The 26,584-nt window shown below is 35.1% G+C and overlaps 1 protein-coding gene across 7 annotated transcripts in view; it reads left to right on the top strand.

Moving 5' to 3' along the window:
- The window catches only part of GPBP1 (GC-rich promoter binding protein 1), a 69,324-nt gene that overhangs the window by 6,051 nt on the left and 36,689 nt on the right, over positions 1–26,584 (top strand). For 2 of the 7 annotated variants that reach the window (XM_081053742.1, XM_081053739.1), the window contains exon 3: positions 8,472–8,537. The exons of the other annotated variants lie outside the window; for them this stretch is intronic. The gene's annotated coding sequence lies outside the window, so the exon portion shown is untranslated. The remainder of the gene's footprint in view (positions 1–8,471; positions 8,538–26,584) is intronic. 7 annotated transcript variants of the gene reach the window in all.

Here is a 26,584-nt window from a genome sequence, read left to right as displayed (position 1 = left end):
GGTCTGTCTGTTTCTTTTTCCATTTTACCTGCTTGCTTTTTTCCTTTTTGTCAGCTGCCCCACCCAGCAGTTACAGGCTTTTGCTCTGTCCCTTCAGGTAACTTGCTAGTTTGTGCATCACTCAGTTTTTTTTTTTTTTTTAATAAATTTTATTAGGGAGTGTTTCTCCAGGGCCCATCAGCTCCAAGTCGTCGTCCTTCAATCTAGTTGTGGCGGGCGCAGCTCTGCTCCAAGTCCAGTTGCCATTTTAATCTTTAGTTGTAGGGCGCACGGCCCACCATCCCATGTGGGAATTTAAGTGGCAACCTTGTTGAGAGCTGGAGCTCTAACCAGCTGATCCATCTGGCCTCCCTCAGTTTCTTGTTCTTGATTCATCTTTCTGTTCACAGCTTGGTGAGTGCAGTGTTTTTGGTCTTTCATTTGTCACCCTTTAATTCAGATTTCAGATTTCATTTATATATATGTATGTGTGCATATATATATGTGTGTGTGCATATATATATGCACACACACATACACATATACAAATATATATACATATATATGCACACACACATACATATATATTACTTTTACTTATTTTAAGTGTGTTTTTCCAGGACCCATTAGCTCCAAATCAAGTAGTTTCAATCTAGTTGTGGAGGGTGCAGCACACAGTGACCCATGTGGGGATCGAACCGGCAACCTTTTTAAAGAGGACCACACTCTAACCAACTGAGCTTACAGGCCACCCCATTCAGATTATATTTTTTAAAACCATATTTCAAAATTTGCCCATATACTTTTTTCATTTTTAGCAAGAATAAAAGGTTTAAAATCCTACTTAAATAGATTGTTTCCTTTGAAACTCAGAACTTGCAAATAGATTAAAAAACAGTTCTTAAAAAGAAAAATTGTCAGGAATTGTTCTTTACATATGCATACTAGTAAGAGAAATTAGTTTGCTTTTGTAAACATAAATATGTATTTTAGTGAGTGAGTTTAAAAAAATAATAAATATTTATTATCTCACATCGTTTCTGTGGGCCAGAAATTTGGGAGTTTTAGCTGAGGGGTTCTGGTTCCCTCCAGGGCTCTCATAAAATCTTAGTCAAGATGTTGACGAGGGCTGCAGACGCTTGACAGTTTGACAGGGGCTGGAGGATCTCCTTCCAAGATGGTGTATTCTTTGGGCTGGCAGGTTGACGCTGGCTGTTACCAGAGGACTCAGTTCCTTACCGTATGTGGACCTCTCCATTGAACTGCTTGAGTTTCTTTACAACATGGCAGCTGCATCTCCCAGAGTAAGTGATCTGAGAAAAGAGGTAGAAGGGAAGTGCCTTTTCTGACCTATTCTCAGAAGTAACATCTGCCACATTCTTTTCACTACTAGAAGCAAGTTACTAAATCTAGCTGGCAGTCAAGGGGAATGGAGTTAGCTAAGCTCCTCCACCTTTTGTCGAAAGAATTTGTGGGCATATTAAAAACCACAATAGGAGGTAATTCTTCACAACTGGTAATTGTCAACATAATTAGCCAAAGTTTTCACCCCACAAATAGGAAGTTGACAATTATAAGTTTAGAGAAGAAAGTATGTTTTAAATTTAAATTTAAATTCAACTTTTCTAGACAATATATAAGATGTAGAGGGATGGTTCTCCCCCTTCACACTGATCTCCTAACCTGTGCATGAGGAAACTTTTTATTGTGCTAAAATAAACAAAATTTACCATTTTAGCCACTTTTGAGTGTACATTTCAATGTAATTGAGTACATTCTCGTTGTGCAACCATCACCACCATCCATCTCCAGATCTTTTTCTCATCTTCCCAAACTGAAATTCTGTGTACCCAATTAACATTAACTCCTCATTTCCCTCTCCCCCAGCCTCTGGCAGTCACCATTCTAATTTCTATTTCTATGAATTTGATTAGGTACCTCATATTAGGAGGATCAATGCACTATTTATTTTTTGTGACTGGCTTATTTCACTTTGCATAATGTCCTTGAGGTTTATGCGTGTTGTAGCATGTGTCAGAATTTTCTTCTTTTTAAGGCAATCCATTGTACGCTATACCACATTTGTTTACCCATTCATCTGTTGATGGGCACTTGGGGTGCTTCCACCTTTTGGCTGATGTGAACACTGCTGCTGTGAACTAGTGTGTACAAATAAATACCTGTTTGAATCAGTGTTTTTAATTCTTTGTGGTGTATACCTAAGAGTGGAATTGCTGGATTGTGGTAATTCTATTATTTGAGGAACCACCATGTTTTCCATAGTGGCGCCACCATTTTTTCTTTTATTCCTATCAGCAGCAGAGCCTAGATGCCCAACCAATTATCGCTCATAGTTAACAGTTGTTAGGTGATAGGAGGAAAGTAAAATACTATTATTTTTCAGGAACTTAGAAAATATTGATTTTATCCTTAGCAACTAAATTTTATTTTTCTTGTGGTGACTTGTTTATAATATACCCTTCACATGGGTTTGATCTCATTCAGGGATAGTTTCTTTTTGGATCACTTCATAACTTGTGTTTATATAGTACTCAGTTTAGAAAGTACTTTTTCTAATTACTGTGTGAAATAAGTGCTACTTCCATTTAATGGTTTTAAGAAACTCAGCCTGAGATTAAATAATTTACCCAAGGTCCTTAGTAGCAGAGCCAGAATTTGAAATTACTTATTTGTATTTTTTTGTTATACCTAACTTCCTTAGTGTTCTAAGTGGTAAAACAGCGCTGTCCAGTAGAACTTTGTGAAATGATGGCCGTGTTCTTTGTCTACAGTGGTAATCACTAGCTGTATGTCATTTTGGAGCATGTGAAATGCGGCTAGTGCATATGAGGAACTGAATTTTAAGTTATGTTTAAATTTAAATAACGTGGCCATAATGGACAGCACAGCTATAGAGCAATGGTATAAAATAGTCAGATCCATAACTTTTATAACAAGTACTTCCCCTTTACTATCCTGAAGTAAAATATCCCGTGCACGTAAGGTCACAATAGTATACAGCTGTAATAAATAAAAGGAAGATCATTTATAATGTAATTATTTCGGTATGTAATAGCACAGGTGTGACCATTCTAGAAGACAAGCACCTCCCCTCACACACAAATTTGCAAAACACTCTCTACAAGTCATTTGCTCCCCTTAAAAGAAACGATCTAATGTTAAGTACTTCTGTCTTTTAAGGAAGAAGAGTACCTTAAGGCTGGTTGATAATAGTCATTAGAGTACTTTTTCTTTGTTTTTCTGATATTTACTGTCATTGTAGTTGAATGGGCATTTAGCCAACATTAAAGCTATCTTTTGGTGTAGTGATAATATTTCTAGAAATAATCAAAAGAAAAGTAATTAGTTTCCTTCTACCATAAATTGAAAGTAAAAATCAACATCCAGTTTGGATTAGTGGACTTAGTCCTTGATATAGAGGAAAAATTGTAGAATTATTACTCCTCAAACTAGAGAAAGTAAATTTAGGGTCAAAGTAATATAAGCATAATAATGAATAGAGCAAATAATAAAGCAAAGTAATATACGTTGTACTGCCCTTCATTTAGTGTGGTACACAGATACTGCATTTTAACAAACTGAAGGTAAGACCCTCCACCAGCAAAAGATTACAACTCACTTTATTGCAAAACTCGCTTTATAGCAATGGTCCGTAGCCAAATCCACATTATCTCTGAGGTTTGCCTGTATTCGGGAAACACTATTAATCCTCTATTTTTACAACATAAATTAATTTTTTAATAGTCTTTCTAAGTGAATGTCTGCCTGCTAATTTTTTAAATGGGGTATCAACCCATTTTTAAATTAGGCTTATTGAATGCATACAATAAATATACTTTTTAGTGTACAGTTCGCAGATTTTTGACAGATTAGTTGTGTAACCCACCACAATGAAAATACAGAACATTTTCATTACCCTCCCCCCCCAAGATACTTTGTCCTTTACAGATAGTCGCCCCTCTTCACCTCCAGTCCCTGGAAACCATCAATCTGTTTCTTGTTTTTTGTAGCATGTATTGTTTTCCAGAAAGTTATATGTGTATATATATATATATATATATCTGTGTGTATGTGTATATATGTATATATGTACACATATAGATATGGAATCAGTGTGTAGACTTTTGTTTCTGGCTTTTTTCATGCATGTCGTTGCATGTATTCTAATTCTTTTTTATCGTTAAGATCTGTTGTATGGCTATGCAATAAATATCCATAATATCCATTCTCTGGTTACTAGACGTTTGGATTGTTTCCAGTGTTTGTCTATTATGAATAAAGCTTCTGTGAGCATTTGCATACAGGACTTTTGTGAACGAATGTTTTCATTTCTCTTGGGAAATAACCTAGCAATGGGTTTGCAGGGTCATATAAATTGTGTGTATTTAATTCTGGTAAAACCTGCCAAAACTGTTGCACAAAATGAACCATTTTGTACTCCCATCAGCAGTGAACGTTATATATAGTTCTAGTGCTGTGTTCTTGGTAGTATTTGATGTTGTCAGTCTTAATTTTAATTATTCTAGTGGATGTATAGTTTGAATTTGCATTGTGATTTTAATTTGTATTTTCTTAATAATGATCCTGAGCATCTGTTTATGTGCTTTGGTGAAGTGTCTGTTTAAGTCTTTTGCCCATTTAAAAAAACTCAATATTCTTATTATTGTGTTGTAAGAATTCTTTCTATATTTTGGATACAAGTGTATCAGACATGTTTTGCAAATAATTTCTCCCCGTCTTTTGTTTGTCTTCATTTTCTTAAGTGTGTTTTGAAGAACATTTTAAATTTTGAAGTAAAATTGGTTAATTTTTTTCTTTCATGATTTGTACTTTTTTGTGTCCTAAGAAATCTTTGCCTAACCCAAGGTCACAGAATTTTTCTCCTGCTTTTTCCTACATATTTTGTAGTTTAGCTCATGTTTTTAGATCTGTGATCGATTTTGAAGTTTTTTTTTTTTTTTTTGTAGTATGGGGAAAGTGTTGAGGTTCTTTTTTGTTGTTGTTTGGATAGAGGTATCCAGTTGTCCCACTTCCATTTTTTGAAAAGACTTTGTTTCCCATTGAATCACTTTGCAGATTGACCGTATATGTATACAACTACTTGTGTATTCTTCATTGATATATATGTATTACGTCATTTCTACAGAATAGTAGTTGATAAATACAAATTACAGCATTTGACTTTTACTGCTTTAAAACCAGATTGACATCTTTTTGTTTTCTAAAAATCTGTTATAGGAAATTTGGATTGAAAGGAGAAATTGCTTTTATGAACATGTGATGTAAGACATGTTGGAAAAGAATGCCGTTTTGAATTCATAGAGCAATCTTCTTTCCATCGACTTGAAATGTTATATATTATCTCATTAGTAACTTGAACAACTGGAATATAAATGACAACCTTTCTGTTTTGGAAATGAGAAAGTAGGGTACAACTTATTTACTGTAAAACATTGACTCGGCAGGGGATATAGGATTCTTATCTCTTGAGAGCCAATCTGTGCTAGTGATGTTCATTCATTGCCATAGCAGATGTTTAAGTATCTGCTATGTGCCCGCACTTTCATTGGTGCTAGGTATTTAGTTAACAAACAAAGCAGAAATGTAAGATTCCTAAACTCAAGTAGTTTGTCTGCTCTGAACTTCTCTGAATAGAGTAAATAGAGTCCTTGAATTTTGAATCGTGGTTTCATCACAGTCTAGTAATAATACTATTGCCAGCATCCCTGACTCTAATAATGAGCGTTTTACCATTGGACCTAAGAACGGTGTGCAGACTCTGTAGCCTACAAGCATCTGCATTGTTTTTCCCCTTTTTCTGTGCACTCTTGCTTGCTGTCTTCCTAGACTATTGGCCTTTGGCCTTTTTTCTCTTGAACACACCAGGCATTTTCCTTCCTGTCTTAAGGGCCTTGACGTTGTTTGTTCCTTCTGTTTTTCTGTTAGCTCAATTTTAGTTCAGAAGTTACATTTTGAGTACTTTCTCTAATCATTCTATGTAAAGTGGGCAACTCCCCTCTTACACCTTTTGGTTTCTTTCTTCTGTATTTTATTTATTTCATTCAGAGCACAGTCTCTATCTTGTTCACGTTTATCCATCTTTATCACAAACTTTTCTGAGGGCAGGGATCTTGACTCATATTCTCAATGCAGTTACAGAATAAAAGAATTATTAACATTTTAGATAATTTAGCTTAACTTTTATTTTTACCCCCAGAATTGAGTGTATGCAGTTGATATTTTTATTACAGAACTACTGTTTAACTGCTTGGGAACTATGTGAAATTTGTTAGGAGATTATCTGTAGTCAAGTTGATTTGTTGTCAGCTTATTTAGAAGCTGTATTATCTGCCTAGACTTAAATAATATGTTACATGAGCTTCTAGTCTGTTAAAAGACTGGCTTTGGATTTGCTGGTAGCTTTCTGAAGGGACCGCCTGATGAAGACTTCTTTATTATGACTGTTGCCTTTAAAAATTTTCTTCAATTTTGAGCTGTTCAGCCAGAGATTGAAACCTAGTGAAATTGTCCTCACAGGTTTAAAAAGATAAAACACACTTTAGGTTTCAAGGAGTGACTTTTAAATTTGAGTGAACAGAATTTTAGGCTCATTTTCAGAAATCAGGAAGGCCATGGCAATTCATTTATATTAACTATTTATTGTCTTTGAGGAGCATAATCCTTTTATGTTTCCTCAGAGATACAAATGCAGATTTATGCCTGTAGAGCTTTATTTTTGCTTTTATAAAGATCCCTTGCAAGGAGGCTTATTTAGTGAAAGCTCTAGAAGAATGCTAAGCTTGGGGCTATAAACAATGAGTAACATCAGGTGCGAGATGAAATCAGTGTTTTATGGAACACTAGCTATGTTGAAAACTACTTGAAAAATGGTTTCACCTGATAATAATCAAGATATCTTAAGGACTTTTCCAGTGCAAGCCTAGTTGCTTTAGTTTTTTCCTGTAACACAACTAGTAGTTTCAGATTTTTCACATGAATTACTCTTTGGTCTCTCTTTCATTAAAATGAGTTCCTTTTATAGGAAATGGAGAAAAGTGAGTGAAAAACGTTTTCACCTAAGTCCTTTCAATTAGGACCTTTCAAGGACTGAATTTGATGAGAAGACGAGGCAATTTGAGGACATAATTGTCTAGGTTAGTGGAAAGCCAGTTGTGACTATAGTGGTAGCTCAAACTGTTTGTCTTTTACCTGTCTAGGAGATTGAGATCTGTATTTTGTATAGTTTGGTATATCTATAAGTCAAGACAGTGCTTGACAGGTAAGACTAAAACTCAGAACTCAGAAAATTTCTTCAGTACCTATTATTAAAGCTCATATTTTATACAAGGTAAGATCTCTATCTAAAGGATTCTGAATTATTTCCAGTATGTATATACGTGTATAGTGGTTAAGAATTTCAGCTGCCACTGACTAGTACTGTAACCTTGGGAACTTTAAAATGTGCTTCACATCTGTATAAAAACCTGTTTTTCAAGAAAAGATAATATCAACCTCTAGGGGATGTAGTTAGGACTAAATGAGTTACTACTTGTAAAACTCTAAGCAAATTGCCTAGCAAGCTGTGTATGTGTCAATTGAGTATATATTTTTAGCTGTGTTCATAATCTTAAGGTCTTTAAGGTATTTGAATTTCCAAATCTTCCATTTCATACCAAGGGTCCTGTCTCTGTTAGCATTCTTCGTGAACTGACTTGTTTATAGTGTTAGGCTCATTTTACAACTCATTTGTTGAAACTTGTTCTCTTCTTTTTAAACTAACTTGGCTTCAGAAAAAGATGGATTATATTAAGAGTTTGAGGATTCAAAAAATGGTAAAGTTGAGTCAGGCTAAAGAGTATTTAACATTATTTTTAACACACACCCAGTGCAAATTACAAAAAGTACAAGGGTTTTTAGAGAAAAGTCACTCACTCCTGTTGCTCAGTAGTAGTACTTGTCTGAATAAACCACTGTTAGTTTTTTTCTTAATGTATTTTTCTAGAGAGACCTTCCATGTACATATAAGCAGGTTATATTCTTTTTCTTCCTAATAGAAGCAGTAGCATGAGATCCACTCTGCTCTATAGCCTTTTTCACTTAAGAACATGTCTTGGAAAGTTATTTCATACTAATACTTGTAGAGTTACCCCATTCTTTTTATTGGCTGAATAATAGTCATTTATTTAACCAGACCTCTATGAATGTCCATTAAGTTTTTTAAACTGTATGAACAATGCTCATGAATATCCTTCTATATGGGGAGTACATTCCTATAAGTGTAATTTTGAGTACTATGCCAAATTGTTCTCCAAATAGCTACATTTCCAGCACTCATAGGGATCAGACTTTTTCTTACACATTTTGCCTTGTCCCTTTGAATGAAAATTTTTCATGTACAAGATCCTTTCTGTGAACTTTGTTTATAGTCTTTCTCCATTTTTTTATTGAGTTCTTTTTCTGTTGATTTGCAGGAGCATTTTATATATGAACGTCAGCCCTTTATGTGTGCTACATGAGACGAGTTTTCCCCTCCCGCAGTATGTAACAACATACTTAGACCTTGTGAATTTTGTCATATTTTGTCAGATTTTGCGTTTGCATATACTTGAATATATAAATACATTTTTATCACTTCCTTTTGTCTGTGTCATACTTAGAAAGGCCTTCCTTCCCCTTTGAGAGCATAAAAATTTTTCCCACTTCTCTAGTGACTGCTTTTTTCTCCTCTAAATCTTTGACCCATTTGATGGTTATGTTGAGTAAGCTTTGAGGTAGGAGTTGTCCCAACTTTCCTCACATAACTAAGTTTCCGTATGTATTTGGGTGTATGGACTTTCTGCTCTCTTCCAATGATGTTTATTTTTATTCGTGTATTAATGCTATAGTTTCTTAATCATTGTAGCTTTTAAAATGGAATTATATTAAATATAAAAGGGTGTCAAAAAGCCATTTAATCTGGAAATTAGAACACTATTATTTTCCCCTCAAAGGACTGAGAGCATTTCTTTTTTTTCTTTTTCTTTTTTTTAATTGGGGAAGGGGAACAGGACTATATTGGGGAACAGTGTGTACTTCCAGGACGTTTTTTTTTTCCGAGTCAAGTTGTCCTTTCAATCTTAGTTGTGGAGGGCACAGCTCAGCTCCAGGTCCAGTTGCCGTTGCTAGTTGCAGGGGGCGCAGCCCACCATCCCTTGCAGGAGTTGAAACCTGCAACCTTGCGGTTGAGAGGATGTCCTCCAACCAACTGAGCCGTCTGGGAGCTCAGCGGCAGCTCAGCTCAAGGTGCCGGGTTCAATTTTAGTTGCAGGGGGCGCTGCCCACCATCCCTTGCAGGAGTTGAGGTGTTGCACCGGCAACCTTGTGGTTGAGAGCCCACTGGACCATGTGGGAATCCAACCGGCAGCTCTTGCATGGACCTCCAACCGCATGAGCCACCAGGCCAGCCCTGAGAGCAGTTCTTTATTGTAACTTACAGAGAAAAATACAACTGTAACTTCTGTGAGTGGTTTCTCTAAAAATTAAATTCTGTAGGACAGTTAAAACTGACTGGCTGAGGGAAGGAGACTGTGTTCTTAATGAGTAATATACAATTTTCTAATTCTAAAAAGTTGATTTGTCTTTAACATGCAAAATTGTCAAGCCCATTATTTTGTTTTAAGTATAAAAATGAATTCTGTGTCATAATTTACATGAAAAAAATTGAGACAGACATAATTTGTATTATTGAGACTCATTAGGAGCCAGCTGAGACACCTTTGACACAATCTCTTTAAGCTAAAGTTGTTTTTTAAATTTGTAAAATGGGGATTTAAATACCTTTTCTTAATAGGATAAATTTAGATATGTAAAGTGTTAACATGATATTTGCATACGGGTGCTCAATAAGGATTCTCTTTCCTTTCTGTACAATCTTTACTTTTGTCAATTTTCTGTGCCTGTCAGTCCTCAAAGTCAAGATTTCTAGTGTTTAATAATTTATATACTCTGATGTGGCGTTTCAGCACAAAATAACCAATTATGGAGTTAATTTCATATTAAATGCATACTAATTTAGTCTGGTGGGTTTCACATTTTGATAGTCATTACCATTATTTCACCTTTGTCTGTAATTACCTGGTACCAAGAGGAATGAGCTAATCTTCCTTCAAAATTCCCTCCTTCTGTTATTCCATCCTCTGTTTTTTCATTCCATAGTAGTATGTGTTCTTCTGGAGAATATTGTTTAAAAGGCTGGTTTGGAGCCACTCTGTTTATTGGTAATTGTGTCATTCAGAAAATAAATACAGCAAAAATGTTTATGGGAAGCTTAATTGCACTTAATGGAGTAACATGTATAATGCTGAATCTTTTGATAAGCAACTTATGGCTAAATTGGTTAAGATTTCTTGTTTTGTTTTTGTGTCCCTTAAATCATTTTTTGGGGGGTGGATTTTTTTTTTATGCCTTTAATCCTCCAGTTTAAGGCTTATGGCATAATGGTTTGACTTAACATATATTGTGAAATGATTACCACAGTAAGTTTCATTGGCATCCATCATCTCATGGATAAAATTTAGAAAATTTCTCCTTGTGATGAAAACTCTTAGGATGTACTCTTAACTTGTATATATAGACATTTATCTATCTATCTATCTATCTATCTATCTATCTATCTATCTATCTATCTAATCTCAACAACAGTGTTAATTATAGTAGGTTTGCTGTCTTAGATCCTTAGTACTTGTTTATTTTGTAACTTGAAGTTTGTATTATTGAGCTCTTTTTCAATGATTTAGTTTTTTTTTAAGATTCCACATATAATTGAGAACATACATTATTTCTTTCTCTGACTTATTTCACTTAGCATAATACCCCTCAACGTCCATTCATGTTTTACAAATGGCAGGATTTTCTCATTTTTGTATGACTGATAATAATGCATTGTGTGTAATAATGCATTGTGTGCGTGTGTGTATCACATCTTTTTTATCCATTTATCTGTCAGTGAAAGATTTTTTAAAAGGATGATAGTGGCTTTATTGCATTGAATTAGGTTTTGAATGCTTGATATTTAAAGAAGAACTTAAGTTCTAAGCGAATCTTAATGTATATTTACCCTACAGTACCAAATAAGTTCATACTGATAACTTCCAATTCAAATTTAGGACTACAAGGTTTTTATTCATTTCCTTCTGTCTTTTTATTTTTATTTTATTTTTTATTTTTTTTATTAGTTTCAGGTGTACAAGACAAGGTAATACTTAGACGTTCATCATTTATATCCCTCACACTGTGAACCCCCCTCCCCCCATCCATTATCCCTCCGACCTCACACCGAGCTATCACATTATATATATAAAATTATAGTTGGCATTCATTATTGTTTAGCTTCTGGTGTATAATGCCATGATCAGGCATCCACAGTATCTCTGAGGTGGTCTCCCAAATAGGACGCATGTCCATCGGATACCCAACAAAATCTTTACAACATTATTAAATACCTTCCCCAAATTAATTTTCAGAAAACCCTGAGGCCATCTTGTGGTTACCAGCTGCTTCCTAATCCCTTCACCTTTCCCCTTATCCCCAACCCCCCCCCCCCACCTCCGCCCATCTAACAACTCTCGGTTTTTTCTTTGTGCCCTGAAAACTGTCTCTGATTAGTTCATTCACATATTCTTTTCTTTAGATTCCGCATATAAGTGAGATCATATGGTACTTGTCTTTCTCTTTCTGACTTATTTCACTTAACATAATGTTCTCTAGATCCATCCATGTTGTTGCAAATGATAAGATTTCTTTCTTCTTTATGGCTGCGTAATACTCCATTGTATAAATGTACCACAGCTTCTTAATCCAGTCATCTACGATCGATGGGCATTTCGGTTGTTTCCATGTCTTAGCTATTGTGTATAGTGCTGCATCCTTCTGTCTTATATAGTATGTTTCTTTTCTGCAGTGCCTAGAACCTCAGTTCTCAAGAACACTTGGACCTGTGCTTTTTTTGTAATGGAACTTTTTTCTTTTATGTTTAGGTTTTTCTCTCTACTAGGGACATTTTTAATAAATTGTATTTTTCTAAAAATTGCCCATTTCTGTGTTTTCAACTTTATTTACATAAAGTTCGAAGTATCTCATGATTTCAAATGTTCTTTGTCATTTTTGGTTTTGTTTATTTGTGATTGTGTCTTCTCTATTGATTCCCCCTGCTCCAGCAGTTTTTGGATTTATCTATATGTTCTGATTTTTTCAATTGGTGTTGTGAATTTGTTTCTTTTAGTTTATTTTGTTTTTGAGTAACATTTGAAAGTCTTTGTTTTTTGAGTTTGTTATTAATTTTTAGTTTAATTGAATTGTCAAATGTATGCTTTTGTTTGGAATTTATTAAAGTTTTCTTTGTAGCCTAAGATGGGTGCTTGAAAAGAAGATAAACTTTCTGCATTTGGTGGTTTAGCATTTGATATATAAAATCAATATTTGAGTATGGTTTACGTCTTCTATAGTCTTACTAATTTTTTATTCTATATTTGTATTGGACTGAGAAAGGTGTGTTCAAGTCTCCTATTAGTGTTTTCTATTTTCTTTTCCACCTGTACTTTCTTTTTTAAAAACTTTTATTTATTTAAGTTTTTTTTTCCAGGACCCATCAGCTCCAAGTCAAGTAGTTTCAATCTAGTGGAGGGCGCCAGCTCACGCTGGCCCATGTGGGGATCAAACTGGCAACCCTGGTGTTACTAGCATCACGCTCTAACCAACTTAGCTAACCGGCGACCCCCTCACCTGTACTTTCTGCTTTATGAAAAGTGTGTCACTGTCATTGGGTGCAGAAATATTAGAAATTATTTCAAATTTTTTAAAAAGATTTTTTAAAATTAAATTTATTGGGGTGACAATTGTTAGTAAGTTTACATAGATTTCAGGTGTACAATTCTGTATTACATCATCTATAAATCCCATTGTGTGTTCACCACCCAGAGTCAGTTCTTCTTCCATCACCATATATTTGATCCCCCTTACACTCATCACCCACCCCCCACCCCCTTACCCTCTGGTAACCACTAAATCATTGTCTGTGTCTATGAGTTTTTCTTTCTCATTTGTTTGTCTTGTTCTTTTGTTGTTTTTGGTTTATACACCACATATTAGTGAAATCATAGGGTTCTCTGCTTTTTCTGTCTGACTTATTTCACTTAGCATTATACTCTCAAGATCCATCCATGTTGTCACAAATGCTCCTATATCATCTTTCCTTAACGCCGAATAGTATTCCATTGTGTATATATACCACAACTTCTTTATTGGGGAAAGGGAACAGGACTTTTATTGGGGAATGGTGTGTACTTCCAGGACTTTTTTCCCCAAGTCAAGTTGTTGTCCTTTCAGTCTTAGTTGTGGAGGGGAGGGCACAGCTCAGCTCCAGGTCCAGTTGCCATTGCTAGTTGCAGGGGCGCTGCCCACCATCCCTTGCGGGACTCAAATTGAACAGGCAACCTTGTGGTTGAGAGCCCACTGGCCCACGTGGGAATCAAACCGGCAGCCTTCGGAGTTAGGAGCACGGAGCTCCAATCGCCTGAGCCACTGGGCCGACCCCTTATTTCAATTTTTAATTGTACATTTCAGTTGTAAAGTGTCCGTCTTTGTCTTCCTTTAACTTTTTTTTATAATTTGAATGCTACCCTATTAGTTCATTCACTGATCATTTTCTTCTGCATTGTCTAACCTGCTATTTACCCTATCCAGTGTGTTTTTCATTTTGGATATTGCATTTTTTTCTCTAGAAATTCTATTTGGGTTTTTCATATTTTTTGTTTTCTTATGTTCATGTTTTGCCTTACTCTAAACATTAACAATAGCTGCTTTACTGTACTTGTCTGCTAATTCCATCATATCATTTCTGGATATCTTTTCATAAACTGATTTTTCTTCTTGGTAGTGTTTTTCTACTCTTTTTTTGTATGACCGGTAAGTTTTGATTGGATGCTGAGTGCTGGATTTTGTTGTTGGGTTTTGTTTTGGAAAACCGTTAAATTACTTGGAATTAGTTGGATCGTTTCAAGAAAAATTCCATGATAGAAAATACATACATGTAAAACATTCAATTTAGTGAAAAATCTCATAATGTTAAAATTGAATTGGCTTTTATTTCTGGCTCTGATGGAATAACAGGAAACCAGATAACCAGGTTCTCTCATCACCAAAGGAATCTAAAAAGCCAAACAAAATAAACGAAACAGGCTTTTAAACATGGGATACAAGCAGGTGGTGAATCCTATAAATGCCTCAGCCCATTGCTTGAAGAACATTAATAGGCTATAGCCCAAGGAGGGCGAATTCAAACGTAGCCTGGTGGTCTTACTGAAAGTTGGGGAGACAGCTGAAAATTTGATGTCAGATAGGTAGAATTTGTGTGCCAAAATGATAGAGATGAAAGTGCTGTCCAGAGAACGCAGAAGGGTCCACTCACGTTGACTTAGGACTGACTTCTTCATGCATATGTGGAAATTACTGAGGCTGGGGATAGAACCGTCAGAAAAGGACAGGCAAAACACTTTCCAGTATTTACACAGGGCCAGGAAAGGTTTGTGTCTCCCTCAGCCAGTGTGAAAAGACCTCCGAATAGATGGAATATAGCAGTCTTCAATAGGATTTTCTCTAATTAGAGGGGGCAAAATAAACCTTAGACTATAACCTTTTCTGGACCCGCCCTAACAAAGATTTTTACCATATAGTAGGTGAGTAGTTGCAGTATTTGAATTTGTATTTTTCTTGTAATGAGTATCTTTTCCTATGTCATTCGATTTCTTTTATGAACTGTCCATATATTTACCTGACTAAAAAATGTTGGTTACTGGCCTTTTTCTTTCCTTCTGGTTTTAGGAATTGCCTGTCTGAAAATGTACAGTATTCAAGAACCAAAATAAGTTTCCTTAGGACTTTGATAGCTGTTTTGTGTGTTGTCTTAACAGTATGTGATGATTAAGAAGCTTGATGCAGTCTGATTTCTTTCCTTCATTGTGAAAGAATGCTCTTTTTTCTGTCTACAAGTTGCTCTTTATTCTTGAGGTCCTGAAAATTTCATTAATTTGGCTGGTTACTACTTGAATTGTTTCCTTTGTGTTCATTGTTTTTAATGTTTGATGATTGTTTACATTTAAGAATGAGGCAATAAAAAGCTGTTTGGTAGTTTTGTGTATGTAAGCAGTGCTTACTGAGAGGTGGTTAGGCTGAAGGAAATTATCTTTGTGGTGCCCTTGCCCATGTTAACTCTATTTAGAAAAATCTTTTTTGTTTTTTTTTGGAGTGATTGCTCTTGTGTGTATGTGCTTGCTTGTGTGTTTGTTCATACTCTTGCAAGAAATTCTCCAATTTTTTGTGGACACCTAATGGGCGTCCTACAGTTTAATTCAGTTAGGATTTTCTAACACTAATTATCTGGAGTTAGCGTAGACCCTATAGGTTAAGGGCTCAGTTCCATAGGACTGCCGCCTCCCCCACTTCACATGCCAATCTCAACTGGTAGATTGCCAGGTTATCCACACTTTTGTCCCATTTGTCTGCAGATTGGAGATTCCCCTTCCCTCCAATTCTCAGGTTCAATAATTTGCTATAATGGCTCACAGAACTCAGGGAAACACTACTTACTATTACTGGTTTATTGTAAAGGGTGTTACAAAGAACATAAACAGCCACATGAAGAGGTACATAGGGTGAGGTTTGGAAAGGTCTCTAGTGCAGGAGCTTCTGTCCCTGTGGAGTTTGGGATGTAGCCATATTCATCAACCTGGAAATTCTCTGAATACCATTCGAGTCTTTATGGAGATTCTCTTACCTAGGCACGAATGATTACCTCATTGGCCATTGGTGACTGACTCAAGTTACCAAGCTCTACGTTGGTGGGAGCTTTGTTCTTGGTTTTCTGTTCAAAAAGTTCTCATTTGAACGTTTTATTAATGGTAACACATACTCACAAAAAGGGCACAAATTATATGTGTACAGTTTGATAAATTCTCAAAAAGTGAACATACTATGTTAACACCATTTCTTAACATCCCCAAATCTTCCATCCTTGTGTCCCCCTCATTTCCTAACTTTGAAATGTATTCATCTTTGGTTTCTCACTCTCCTTTGCTCTGCACATCCAGTCCTCCTCTACTGTCATCCACCAGTAGATTCTGTTTTTCAATCTCTCTGCCTTTTTTCACTTCATATTCACTGCTACTACCCACTTATTCCTACACTTGACTTGCATTCTTTAGAATAGAGCTTTTTAAAAAGTTGAGGGCAAGTTCTTTTTGTTTGTTTAAAGGAGGGCGCACCTCTCAGTGGCCCATGTGGGGATCTAACCGGTAACTTTGGTGTTAATCAGCACCACGCTGTAACCAGCTGAGCTAACCAGCCACCCTCAGGGAAACTCTTAAATTGAAATTGAACTCAGTGGAACAAAATTGTGAAAACATCTGTCATGAATTGATGGTGTTGGGAATCAAAGTTTTAGATTTTAATATCTTTTCCTCTCCAGGTGATCTACTGAATCACCACTCCCCTTCATTTTACAACAAGCTACCAGATTGATTTTTTGAAAGCAAATTTCCAGACATGTAATTACAACTTTAAAACTTCTGAGTACTTTCTTTCCTTCAAGTTAAGTTCTGATTTCTTATTCCTGTGTGCTGTTAAAAGCCCTCTGCTTACCACCCTCATAGTATGTTCTCTACTCCTGATTTTATATAGACCTGGCTCTTAGTAAGTCGTGTTGTTTGACCTGTTGTTACTGGCTTGGTATCTTGAGAGTATAGTGATTAGATTCATTAGTTCAGATATATTTGCAACAGTGATTTAGTACTATTTAGAAACGAAACATCCAAAAGTTTTAAGAAACCTGTTAAAAAATATTACATGCTTACTCTAAATTCTTAACACAAAATGACTTTCAGGTTTTGTTTTGTTTTTCTGAATTTTAGAATATGTTACTGGCCAAGGTGTCTTGGCACTCAGGGAGAAACAGCGATAAATTCCATTTTCTTTCTGTATCAGTGCTGGAGAGGGTAATTTCATTTTCTGCTTAATTAAAACAAAATATAAAGCATTATAGTTTTGTGTCTTGGGCTAAATAAGTGTGAAAATATTAAGTAACAAAGGCTTACCTTTGTATCCGAAGGGATTGGTACATTAACAGCTTGGTAGTTACTAATTCTAGTGTCAAATACCCTGGTTTTAAAAAAAGTAAATTCTTTATTATATGATATATCCTCAATGTAGTTCTTTTTGATTTTATAGCCCTATATAGTTATGCTCATTTTTGTTCATATTGAATTTCCAGTTGAGCTAAACCATCTCGGATTTTACATAGTATAACAGTGCTTTCTCATACACATAATTTAAGAAACCCATAGGGTAAACCAAGCACTTCTTGCTGCAGTTATTTTACTTGATGGCAAGTAACTTAAAGACTTTTTTACATTACAACGTATGTGAATATATTGTAATACAGTGCAGAAATTTCATAAGTTTGTAAAATAAAATAGGACTTGAAGACAAGTTATTTTGGTTACTTTCTGAAAATATATTGGTGGGGCAAGAGAATGGATTTGTTACACTTGAATTAATTTCTGTGGGAGGGTTTGAGAGATGATGGAAGTAAATGACAGCATAAGCTTTCGAGGCAGAGTTCACATTGTCCAGTTTCTGTCATTACTGGCTGTCGTTTAGGAGTAAATTACATAGTTTTTAGTAATTCTCCTTTTCAGAGAACATATTTAAGCTGATCCCAGTATACATATATATATATTTTAAGTGTGTGTTTACTTCATTTGAACCCTCATAATATTGGTACCTTTCTCATAGTAAATACTTCAGTTAAAAAAATAATTTGCTTATCATGCAATATTTCTGATAAAGGATTTGAGGCAGCAACACCTTGTTTTACAATTATTTGTTAACTGTTAGCTTGTTAGCTGCTAGCAGGCAGGAGTGGTAGTACCCTCTTGAGCTTTGTATCTTCAGTGTTTAACACTTTGTTTTCCCCATTTTGCTGTTCAGTAAATGAGTCAATTTGAATTAAATTTTATCCTAATTAGTTAATATTGTGTGCTTTATAATTCTGAATTAAAATATACCTTTACCAACCCTTAAAAAAAAAGGATCCCATAAGCTGATTTGGAAAAAATTTCAGGATGACTTAATCTGCCTCAGTTTTGTGAGTAAAGAGAAGCTCAATGAATAAAAATTGGCTTACATTATAAAGTTTACGTTTTTTTGTAGTGGTGAAGTTTATATGAAAATTAAGTCAGTTCATTATAAGTTTTAAAGTTCTTTAGTTATATTTTACATATTACACCTTTAATAGTCTAAAAACTTGAGAACTGAAAGCACCCTGTTTCCATTAATGCTTTTCCCCCCTTGATTAAAGTTCTTTTTGGAGGGGTGAACATAGCAATTTTCATGTATTATCAACTTAATAATAATTCTCATAACATTCCTGCTCTATTTTTTATGATTCCCTCTAATAACTCTAGGTTTCTTGTGAAATTTATTAATACTCTTTTATATTTGAGAGAGTCTAATCTATAATTTTAAGTAGACTTAATAGCAAGATATTGGGCACTGCTTTCTGACCAAAACTGTAAAAAAATAGTCAAGCAATAGACTATTTTGCTACCTGTAGAGACCTTGTTCGTTAAGCAAGATTTTTTTCCCTCTTGATGAGTATTTATTACAGTATTTTCTATCCTTTCCTGATGATCATCATTCTTAAGTGCTTGTGTAAAAACACAAGTCTAGGCCCTGCTTATGACCTATTGAATCAGAATCTCCAGGCAAGGGGCCTCTTTTACTTTTTGTTAGGGAATTCTGGAAATCACTTAGCACTTAGTACCATGTTTCCCCGAAAATAAGACCTAGCCGGACAGTCAGCTCTAATGCGTCTTTTGGAGCAAAAATTAATGTAAGACCCAGTGTTATTTTACTATAGTATAAGACCCGGTCTTATATTAATTTTTGCTCCAAAAGACGCATTAGAGTGGATTGTCCAGTTAGCCCTTATTTTCGTGGAAACACGGCAGATGCCTACTAAATACTAATACAGTTTTATTAATGGTATTACAACAATGAAGCAAAATTCGGTGGAGTTAAATATCAAAGTATCAAAAGTTAAAAATATTATGACTCCCAAAAATATGGAATGGACATGTGTCACAGCCTGATGATTTTTAAAAAATGGTTGTCCTTTTATAACCTGACGAAGATTAAGGGCCAATTGTTTTAGTATAACGCCTGTCAAGTTGGCTTTACTTTTAGAGAGGCTATATGCAGGTTATGTATGTATCTTTGGCTAGGATATTGCAGAAGTGAAGTGATGCTGTGTTTTACTCATTGCATTCTATTATTTGGTACACAATTTTAATTTGTCCTGTTACTAATGATGTTCACTTTGATCTGTTAAGCCTTTCTCATGCTGTTTGCTAGGCTATTTATTGTAACACTGCAATAAGTATTTTTCTGGAGGTACTTAAAAATTGTGTAAATAACCTCTTCCGCAGATTTTTCAATGTGTACATTATACCTATCTGGATTCATGGTGTTTTATTCAAAGGGTTATAATACAGCATTCTTACTATTTATTTTTATTGAAAAGAGAGTCATTAAATGAAGTTAACTATTTTAAAGCATACAGTTCAGTGGCATTTGGTACATTCACGGTGTTGTGAAACCAACACCTCTGTCAAATTCTAGAACAGTTTTCATCACCCCAAAAGAAAAATCTGTATCCATTCAGCAGTCACTCCCCATTCCTTCTTCCCAATAGTTCCTGTTAACCATCAATCTGCTTCTCCTTCTGGCTTTACCTATTCTGGAGTTTTCATGTAACTGGAATTGTACAATATGTAATCTTTTGTGTCTGGCTTCTTTTAACATTTTTCAGGTTAATTCTCACAGCACATGTCAGTACTTCATTCCTTCCATTGAATGTATATATTACATTTTGTTTATTCATTCATCTATTACTGGACAATTTGAATATTTGCATCTCTTGGCTATTGTTAATAGATCTGCTAAGAACATTGGTGTACAAGTATTTGAGTACCCATTTTCAATTCTTTTGGATGTATATATGTATATATATATACACATATGTACTATATGTGTGTGTATATATATATATGTATGGTATTGCTGGGTCATGCGGTATATGTTAAACTTTTTGAGGAATTGTCAAACTGCATAGTGCTTGCATCACCTCTACCAACAATGCAAGAATACCAGTTTCTTTACATATTTACCAATACTTGTTAATTTTTTTTTGGGGGGGTAGATGTCTATCCAAGTCCTTTGCCTATTTTTAAATTGGGTTGTTTGTCTTTTTCTTGAGTTGTGAGAATTTTTCAATATATATATTCTGGATACTAGATCTTATCAGATATGATTTGCAAGAATTCAACATTCTGGATACTAGATTTTATCAGATATGATTTGCAAATATTCTTCCCCATTCTGTTGTCTTTTCACTTTCTAGGGAATATCCTTTGTACAGAACTTAAAAATTTTCATGGAGTTCCAATTTCTTTTTTCTGTTGCTACTTACGCGTTTGGCGTCGTGTATAAAAATCCAATCCAGATCCAAGATAATGAAGCCTTCCGTGTTTTTCTTTTTCCTTTTTTTGCTCCTTATGGTTTTATAGTTTTAGCTTTTATAGTTAAGGTCTTTGGTCCATTTTAGTGTTTATTTCAGTATATCGTGTGAATAGGGGTCCCAGTTACCGCAGCACCACTTGTTGGAAAGATTCTTTCCCTCATAGAATGATTGGTCTTAGCACTTTGGTTAAAAATCATTTGGCCATTTATACATGACTTTATTTCTGGACTCAGTTCTATTTCATTGGTATATATATATAAAATCTCCTTATGCCAGTACAACACTGTTTTGATCAGTAGCTTTCTAGTAAGTTTTGATACAGAGAAATGTGACTCCTGTACCTGTATTTTCTCCCTTTTCAGTGTTGTTTTGGATATTTGGGGCCCCCTGCAGTTTCAGATGAATTTGAGACTAGCGTTCCTGTTTCTGCAGAAAAGTTTGTTAGGATTTTAATGGTATTATGTTGAATCTGTATATCACTTTGGGTAGTGTTGCTATGTTAATATTAAATTTCCCAATTCTTGAACATGGGATATCTTTATATGGTCTTCCAAAAGTTCTTGTTTTGTAGTTTTTATTTAGTGAACAAGTTTTGTACTGTCTTGGTTAAATTTATTCCTAGATATTTTCTTTTGAATGTTACTGTGAGTATAATTGAATTTTTAAAATTTCCTTTTTGGAATGTCATTGCTAATGTATAGAAATACAACTGCGTTTTTTGTTTTGATCTTGTATCCTGCGATGTTGAATTTAATAACTCTTATAGTTTCTTTCATGGATTCTTTAGAATTTTCTGTGTATAAGATCATGCTATTCTGTGAATATAGTTTTACTTCTTCACCTCTCCAGTTTGGATGCTTTTATTTCTTGTCTGCTCTGGCTAGAACTTCAATACAGTGTTGAATAGAAGTATAAGTATCTTTGTCTTGTTCCTAATCGTAGGGCAAAAACTTTGTCTTTCTCCGTTGAGTATTATGTTAGCTGTGGTTTTTTCATAGATGCTCTTTATCAGGTTAAGTTCCCTTCTATTCTAGTTTGTTGAATTTTTTTTTTTATGTCATGTAAGGATGTTGGTTGTTGTCAAATGCCGTTTTTTTTTTACCAGTTGAGATGATCATACAGTATTTTTCCTTAATTTTGTTAGGTATGTGTTATATTGATTGAGGATCCCTTTTACGTCACTAGTTGCCTCTTGCTGCTTTGAAGATTTTCTTGGTATTTGGCTTTTGAGTTTGATTATGTCTTCCTGTGAATTTTTTTGTTTTTCATTCTGGGTTTGGTTAGCTTCTTGGATGTGTATGTTTGTGTCTTTATCTAATTTCGTTAAGGGCTTAGCCATTTTTCTTTAGATAACTCTTTCTCCCGTTTTCTCTTTTCTCCTTCTGGAACTTCTGTTATCTGTTTGTATGTTGGTGTGCTTCTTGGTGTTCCACAGGTCTTTTCTGCTCTTTTGAGGTTTTTTTTTCCTTCCTGCTCCTCAGACTGATAATTTCAGGTGACCTATCTTTAATTTCTCTGATTCTTCCACTGGCTCAAATCTGCTGTTGAAACTATTGAATTTTACTTTTCAGTTATTGTACTCTGTTTCCAGAATTTCTCTTTGGTTCCTTTTTTATAATTCCTGTCTCTTTATTGGTGTTCTATTTGTTGAGACATTGTTCTCTTGGTTTCATTTAGCTCTTTGTATGTAAGACAATTGATGTCTGTGCTTCAACAGGGACAGTTTCTGCTAATATTTTCCCCTGCGATTGGTCATACTTTATTTTTTTTGCATGATATCTATATCTATAGATATGTATAATTTTTTTGTAAAAAATTGCACATTTTGAATATTGTAATATGTAGACGCTGGGAATCAAGTATTTTTTTCTGCCATCCTCAGGGTTGCTTGCTGTGTGGGTTGTAGTTGTGTGTTCATTCTGTGATTTTTCTGAACTATTTTTGTAAAGTCTATATTCTTTGTCTTGGGTAGTCTCTGACCCGTAGTTTGTGGTTACCTAGTGGTTTTTTTATTTGAGAAAAAATAATATTTTAATGAAAAAATTTAAGGAAATTAACAAAAAATTTGTGATGAACAAAATATAAGTTTAAATATCATTAGGATCTGTATATTATGTTGTGTAAAGATTGCAAATCTTTTACACACGAGCTAAGCAAAGAACCAACTCTTACTGTTGTGTTTGCAATACAGCTGACATAGGTTGTAGTTTAATAAGACTTTATCAGAGGTTCCGTAATTACAGAAGTAATTTCAATGCAATACAATAGCAGTTTTATTTCAGCTGTTCATGGAACAACTGCTCTTAGAGTTGTTTGAACAGAGGCATCTTTACTGTGTTCAGCTAATTTTTTGTTGCAGACGTATATGGTTGTCGCCAAAAATGAATAAAAATAAAGTGAAAATAAAAGTAAACTCTCCCAGTCTTTGCCTACTAGATCTGTGCTGGGGCATTTCTTTAATGTTCAGCCACACTGTTTATAACTATCTTAGCCTTCACTTCCTGCTTTTGCAGAACCTAAAAGATCAGCCAGAAGTGAAAGCTTGGGGGTCTTCACAGGGTTTTTTTTTTTTTCCCTTCTGAGCATGCAACTTACTCTGGGCATTTGTGTCCAGTTTTCTAAATTCCTTGGTGTAAGAGAGTTCTTTGTAATGAAGTAATTTCCCAAAGAAAGTCTCTAGACTTTGCTCACAACCCTTGGGTATGCAATTGCTTAATCATTTGTGAACTTTGTTCCAGGCAGGAGGTTGTTTTGAGTGAATGCCCTCTGCATAGCAGCTTTTCCTTCCATGTTAGGCAAAACAAAGGCAAGTACTTCTTGTATTACTCAGGTTGTCCACGGATAGGTTTATAAAGACAAACAATTCTGTGACAATAAGGTCTACTCTGCTCACTCTGGAACCAGAGACCAGGGTCCCACATTGGGTCTTAAAAACTTATGTGCCAGAAAGAGATGTGGGTCAAGGGCAAATAAAAATACCACAAAGCTTCCCTACAGTTTTAAAGTTTGTTTTGTCGATGAAAAAACATCCAGCCTTAGAGAAAGCTTATGAGTTTGAGTTAAACTGATGACAATTGCTGGGAAGCAAAGTCTCAATGGATTGAGAAAATGCTCCAGAAAATGGCTGTTGTGCAAATTATTTTATACATTAGAATCAAAGGAGGAGGGTTACATGAAATCCATTGGTTGTAGATTAAGACAGTGAGGGAAAGCAAAGCGGGAAAATCTTTGGATTGGATAAAAAGTAAAATGGAGAGACACACTTTTCTTACATTGGTGGTTATAGGATATTTAATAGCATTTTACAGCACATAGAGATAGTATTTGGGGAACAAGATAACAATGAGGGATTTTGTAATTTCCTGTTCTGGTTTGGTGGGTTTGTGTCTTGAGGCGGGGGTGGGGGGAGGACGGGATTACTCTGGCCTTCCAAGGGTAGTTATCTTAGATGCAAAAAGAGACAACAGATAGGCTCACTTAAGGTAAAGATTGACCTTTGTCAAGGAAGCTACAGGCCAAGGGTGTGACTACCGGCCACTACTCGCTTTTAGTTAGGAATTTTTATGTTCAGACTATCTTATGTGGTTATTTTCAGTCTCCTGAGCTTGTCAGGTTTACCACATGGCCCCTTTTCCATCCACAGTTTGCTTGATTGCTTAAACCTTTGACTGTTCAGAGTTCTGACAAGGTTGGTTCCGATAGATTTTGCTTGATATTTTGGCATATCTGTGGAGGGGTGGGTAGGCTTGTGGAATTGCCTATTTCATCACCATTTTTGTTGATGTCTTTCACATGTCTTTTCTAGTGTTCAAATTGTCCCTGATACGGTCAGTGGCAACCTAATTCAAGCTGGTCCCATGTCCTTTAAGATACTTCTCCAGTCATTATTTGGACACTTCCCTTTTTGCTACAATAAAATATTCCAGGCTTATTTTGCCGTCTTTTTCCAACCCTGGAATCAGCAATTTTTCAAAAAGCTCTGGTTTCTTTTAGTGGAAAATGGATTTTAGAAGCCACGACCCAGAAGTTAAGTATGCTTATTGTTATTGGAGTGTCACTCTGCTTAGGACCTCGAGTGCACAGAGCTGGGGGGAAGGAAAAAATTTATACGTAAACAAATGTGTACCTTTGTTATATATGAACATTAGTATCTTAATACTGTTAATATGACTGTGAATTAATCAGTAATCATACCAACACAATACAATACCACAGCATTCACTGTAGTTTTTACCCTTTCCATTATTAGTTACTGCCTTTGATAGTGTGGAACTTAGCTTTCATTATTCTAAATATATTTATTTGATCATTTCCCCTATATATAACCAGTCTTCTATTGTAGCTGCTGTCACCCCTCCTATGTGGACTCCTTTCTCTCCCTGCTTAGTCTCTTGACTCCCTGTTACAGCTGCTTCCTTCTCCCCACATGGACTCCTTCCTCATACTTTTGGTCTCAGTGCTTCGTCCCTGGCTTTCCCTCTGCATGGATGCCTTTGCTCACCCTGCTTTGATGCTGACATCCTGTGCTGGGCTACTCCCATCTTGATACCCTCTCATATCTAGTCTGGATCCTTTGGCTTCTTTGCTCTGCCTCATATAATTGGCTTTAGGCCTGAATTGAGAAGAGGAAGACCCACTTTTTAAATGAACTCTATTAATATATTAAAATAAGCTTACACTAAAGGAATGTTCCACAAATTTACTATTAATGTAAAGAAAACTAAGGATGAATTTGAATAGTCGCCTCTGGTTCCTGTCTTAATTAAGGAATGTTAGTAATTTGACTAAATATTAAAAAACTTAACCTTATCCAAAGATTTGAATGTAGAGTCAGGTAGTAAAGGGTAGTTGTCTTTTTGTAGCTGTTTTTAACAGCTTTCAGGTTGAATCTTGCAAAATGAGTCATAGTAATCTCAATTTTAATGAAGAAAAGAAACTGAGACTATGTTAACTTGCCAAGGTCATCCAACCTAATAACCTGTTGAACTGATTTGAATCCAGGAATGTTGGCTCTGAAGCCCGAACTCTGAGTCTAGTTAGAGAATTCCTTAGCTCTTGGTTGATTTCAGGTGTTTTAAAGGGCTTTGTGATTTTTAAAGCTTAAGCTATCTGAAATACAAACCATTATATATAAAGATAGTAAGTTTGATGCTTATTCTGATGAAATCAATTTGAGTACGTTTTTCATTGAAAGCGTTTGGCACAAATTTGGTGGGTTTGGAAGTAAAATAGTAGAAATAGAAAAAGTCCCATTTATTTGTGTACTTTTTGCTAAAGCGCATCATATTTCAATTCAAATAACTAGATTTTGATATTTAATTAATCAATGATCTGTATTTCTTTAAAAAATATAGTCAGGCATGTACAATTAAAAAGATAGTAAATTTAGATTAGGATCTTTTAAGAACCAGTTTTCCCCTGGGGAATTTTTATTGTTGATAGTTCAGACTTCTGACATGGATTCATGAACAAGTTGTAAATTAGGTGACTGATGAGAAATTAGGATATTTGTAATGGAAGCATTTAAAAATCTTGACTCTCTCTGTCCACATGGGGCTTTAGACCTTGTAACAAAATCTGGTAGAAGATTCCTAATAGGCTTGAATCCCTGAGGTGTTAATAGGATTGCTGATTTGTACCCTACCCCCCCCATCCCCATTTTGGTAATAATCTCTTGTATATACCAGTTGATACATGTGTAAAGGAAATACATAAACATTTTTATTTTTTAATTTTTAATTTTTCTTTTTAAGGAGGGCACAGCTCACAGTGGCCCATGCGGGGATCTAACCGGCAACCTTGGTATTACCAGCGCCACGCTCTAACCAACTGAGCTAACCGGCCACACCAGGAAATGCATCAACATTTTTAATTAGCGTATTTCTAATATTGCTATTAGTATTAGTTTGTGAAGGCTGCCACAACAAAACTTCACAAACTGGGTGGCTTAAACAAATTTACTTTCTCATAGTT

Source organism: Rhinolophus hipposideros, assembly GCF_964194185.1.
Source record: "Rhinolophus hipposideros genome assembly, chromosome: 7".
NCBI lineage: Eukaryota > Metazoa > Chordata > Mammalia > Chiroptera > Rhinolophidae > Rhinolophus > Rhinolophus hipposideros.
This window is presented reverse-complemented; position numbering and strand designations above follow the sequence as displayed.